A 5114-nucleotide genomic window follows, 5' to 3' on the forward strand; every position below is an offset into this window, starting at 1 on the left:
GCCGGTTTTACCTGTGACAAGGCATGGGATTGGATTAGSCTACAACGAGGTAAGGGGCGGAGCCCAATAGTCAATAACATGTGTTGGTACTTTGTGTTGGTCTACCTGTGGGCTTGGTTAGAAGCCAGAGCATGAGCCAATGAGGATGACAGTGACATGGGACTGTGACAGAATGAAGGGTAACCTAATGTAGCAGGCTTAAATAACCGTCTCACACTTAGTGGCGACTTTGGCATGTAAATCTTGGTGGGGCAAACATTTTTTTTWTTTTTATGGTTTATTATATTTCCTAGTAAGTAAATGTTTAGTAATTGTGTAGTTCTAGACAGTGGCGATTTTAGCATGTAAACCTTGGTGGGGCAAAACAAAAAAAAGTGGGACGCATGCCAGCAAAGCCACTACACAACACAACACTAAACAATACATGAATTGCACTATACCACTGCTACTCCTGGCTATCAGCGGAGCCTTGTCTGGCAGCGAAACAATTAATTTGATTACTGCCTCGATTACTGCCTCGATTACTGCCTTTTTAAAACACATAGCTGATGTGGCTGACTTGCTTAAACAAATGTGGTTTCTACTGACAATTGAGATGTACAAACATTGGCGTAAGGGAATGATGAGCGGATAAGAGGCATTCTGTAATTTCGATTATGACATTAATGAGCGAGCTAAAACGGACGTAGTCAATATAACTATGTGTTCAGCACTTTTGAAATGTACAGCGACAGAATGCAGAACATGGGCTGCTCTTAAAGTATTTTCCCTGTACACCAAGTCAGAACCGTTAGATAAATAAAGGAGGCATATAAGCAGACAATGAAAGCTCTTATAATATTAGATTATGACATTTTTCAAAAACAGGTTATTGACTCCATGTGCACCACCGAGTCAGAACAGTAACATTAGGCAAAATTAAGAGGTGTAAATAGACCAAATTATTAGGGTGAGGCACATGGGCTACTAACAGCTTACTACATACAACATACACTCAGTATTACTTTCTTAGCTACTGTATACATGTCTCCYTGGCATATTGCATAATTTATGTAGCAGCATATAAGACATTTTTGGACTCACCTTGTTGTGATGTGCTCACTTGAACAGGAAGTTGGCGCAGCGGTCCTTCGTGGGCAAATTTTGTCATCAAAGAAAGAGAAAGGATTTACAATTCCAAGTTGGATGACCGTTCAAAACGTATTTTGAGCTCGTTTATTCCCGACTTCCCAGTTGCAATGCACGCAGTTAGCCACTGTCACCGATTCTATCCAAACCACTCATTGTTGAATTTGCGATTTCCAATTTGTTGTGTAATGTTTATGACCAATGGCCGACGAACACCGATAGGTTTTATCTATAATTTCTCTTCATTATTTCTCTTCATATGACAAGGATTAAAAAGGATTTCCCAGTATATTGTTCACTTGATTCATGATGATGACTGATCAGTCCTTTCAAAGCTACTTTACATATAACGTGATTTGAGTCATTTTATCTGTGGCCAATGACCTTGAGACTTCTTGGAAGGGCACTTGTAGTATAACTCTATGCAGGACCCAAAGGGCTGACATGTTGGATGTCTACCCTTACTAAGGACTTCAACTTGGCGATGACGTAGTGTCCCCATGAGTGACAGAACACTGAGCCAATCACGGTGCAATGCTCCTATTTTCTGCTGGCTTGCACCATAACCACTTAAAGCACTGAGCTAGGCTGAAACATCTGCCTTGAGCAAGGCACTTATCTCCTGTAAGTCGCTCTGGATAAGACTGTCTGTTAAAGAACAAACATGTAAAATATAAGACAAGCAACATGATTGCCAGCAATTCTAATTTGTATGTGCTTTGCATAAACTAGAATCATTAGTTGCTACATAGCTGCAATTTAGGGATTTATAAATTAATAATATTCACTCATTTATTCTTGAAGAATATAACTTAGGCCTACTATGGGCGGTAAATCACTGGATCTGATTCATTTGATTCAAATCAATACCATCTTTGAGGACTGCAACCATAGAAATACAATGTATTTTTGCCTAGTAAAAGCCATTGCCAACTTCCTATCTATGATTATTTTGCTCACTTTCACACTATATGCTTATTATTGATTTCATACAGATTATTTTTTTTTGCAAATGCAACTGGGGCCATGAAATAATTATTAGTGTACTCATTTGGAATACACCCGTTGCACTTTGTGTGACCATACAAGTCTGTGTGCGACCAGGCACAGTAAAAATATTTGTTTGCAAATGCAAAATGTAAATAATAATTAGGCTACTCATTTTGAATACACCTGTTGCACTTTGTGTGACCATAAAAGTCTGTGTGTGACCGGGCACAGGAAAATAATTTGGTTGCAAAAATGACTGGCTTGTCCTAGACCTTAGAAGGCCCTTCACCATAGAAATAAATATAACAACTATTGTGATGCATAATTACCATGGTCATTTGGAATGTTCAGTCAATTGGTTATGGTAGCAGTCATTCTACAGATTCAAAATGGGCCTATAAACGTTGTCATTAACACAGCTGAATCTGCCACAGTAAACGTGCCATTCCAAAAACAAAACCGGGAAAATAAACAAATATACAAAACACAGCAGAATATAAAGTGGGCAGTGGCATGTAAGAGGGCGACGCCCTTTTGTATTTATATTGATGTCTGTATTTTCTGTAATGTATGTCATTTAGGCCTCATCTGTAAAAGCAGCTGAGAGGCTCACTGTATTAGAATATAGATGATTTACCATTTATAATAGTTGGATCTTGAAATTATCCTCTATCAACTAATAGCCTATTTAATTTATATTCCCGTGTCTATGCTCTTCCTTAGTTGTCTGTCAATGTGCAATGTTATAGCTATAGTGATTTGCCTATAATGGTTGGACCGTTGGATCAGCCGTTGGATCAAGAAATGATGGACCTATACTGTAAATGAGCGCAAACTAAATCATTATGCTGCAATCCATCTGACTTGACTGTTGATGATTGAATGTGTCAGTCAATGTTTTAAATATAACATTGTTTTAATGTATTTATGTATTTGTTAGGAATAGATAGGCATACAATTATTCAGTTTTTAAATTGTATATGTACTGTATGTCCCTAACAGATACTATTATCTACTTATTTATTAACTCAACTGCCTAAAACTCTTATAAAACATCTAATAATAAAAAGTCAGTCATAATAGTTTTAGTTGAAAGCCCATCTTTTATTTAGGCAGACTTTAACACTACCAGGGGTCGGTCGGGAGAACCGGAACGGGGCAGTTAGGTCAGGTATGTTACCCGGCCAGTCTAGCGCCTCCTGCGGCCTCCTCTCCTACGACGCCGGGCCCTAGGGCGGCGGCGGCGCCTGCGGACAGCGCGGCTGGATCGTCTGCGTCTTCTGGCCATTTTGATTGATAGATAAGACTATGAATGACTTTTCATATGGATGGCGGGGTGCGGGAGTGACGTCATCATGGGATAAATTATGACGCAATAATGACAGTTAGAATTGTTTAAACTATTGTCTTCAGTGAGGTCATAGTAGCATTGGCAGGATGACGCAATAGTGATATTTTTGATTTAGCAAATGTAAACAGCATTCCGTTTCTTTGGCCTACTCAATGAAACCTGGTAGAAGTAATCACTCAGGGCTTTATTTAATAATACTTTGGAATGTCAAGTCAATGAGCATTATGGGTACAAAAGACAAAACACGTGGAATATAAAGTGGCCAGTCTGATGTAAGAGAATGATACACTTCTTTTGAGCCTAAAATAAGAAAATTTTCACAAAGTTGTAGGAGGAGATCCTCCCACAGCTTAGAATGCTTAGCATAGTATAATAGGCTATGGATAAATGCCACAGGAGCCTAGTTCAATTGTTGTACCCCATCAGAACCCAAAATATAAGCTTGTTTTAGTCCAATGTTTGTAAACAATGTAAATGTCATTATAAACTGGGTGGTTCGAGCGCTGAATGCTGATTGGCTAAAAGTCGTGGTATATCAGACCGTATACCATGGGTATGACAAAAAAAATCTTTACTGCTCTAATTAGGTTGGTAACCAGTGTATAATAGCAATAAGGTATCTCGGGAGTTTGTGATATATGGCCAATATACCACGGCTAAGGGCTGTGTCCTAGCACTCCGCATTGCTTTGATCAGCCCTTGACGTGGTATATTGGCCATATACCACACCTCCTCTGGCTTTATTGCTTAAACATACAGTACCAGTCAAAAGTTTGGACACCTACTCATTCAAGAGTTTTTCTTTATTTTTACTACATTGTAGAATAATAGTGAGGACATGAAAACCATGAAATACCACATATGGAATCATGTAGTAACCAAAAAAGTGTTAAACAAAATCAAAATATATTTTAGATTTTAGATTCTTCTAAGTAGCACCCTTTGCCTTGATGACAGCTTTGCACAATCTTAGCATTCTCTCAACCATCATCATGAGGTAGTCACCTGGAATGCATTTCAATTAACAGGTGGGCCTTGGGCCTCCCGGGTGGCGCAGTGGTCTAGGGCACTGCGCCAGAGACGCTCTGCCACCAGCGTCTCTGGGTTCGCGCCCAGGCTCTGTCGTAGCCGGCCGCGACCGGGGGGTCCGTGAGGCGACGCACAATTGGCCTAGCGTCGTCCGGGTTAGGGAGGGTTTGGCCGGTAGGGATATCCTTGTCTCATCGCGCTCCAGCGACTCCTGTGGCAGGCCGGGCGCAGTGCACGCTAACCAAGGGGGGCGGGTGCACGGTGTTTCCTCCGACACATTGGTGCGGCTGGCTTCCGGGTTGGAGGCGCGCTGTGTTAAGAAGCAGTGCGGCTTGGTTGGGTTGTGCTTCGGAGGACGCATGACTTTCGACCTTCGTCTCTCCCGAGCCCGTACGGGAGTTGTAGCGATGAGACAAGATAGTAATTACTAGTGATTGGATACCATGAAAATTGGGGAGAAAAGGGGGTAAAAAAATAAAATAAAAAAATAAAATAAAAAATAAAACAGGTGGGCCTTGTTAAAAGTTAATTCGTGGAATTTCTTTCATTCTTAATGCGTTTGAGCCAATCAGTTGCATTGTGACAAGGTAGGGTTGGTATACAGAGGAGAGCCCTA

Source organism: Salvelinus sp. IW2-2015, linkage group LG9, assembly GCF_002910315.2.
Source record: "Salvelinus sp. IW2-2015 linkage group LG9, ASM291031v2, whole genome shotgun sequence".
In the NCBI taxonomy this organism is placed as follows: Eukaryota; Metazoa; Chordata; class Actinopteri; order Salmoniformes; family Salmonidae; genus Salvelinus; species Salvelinus sp. IW2-2015.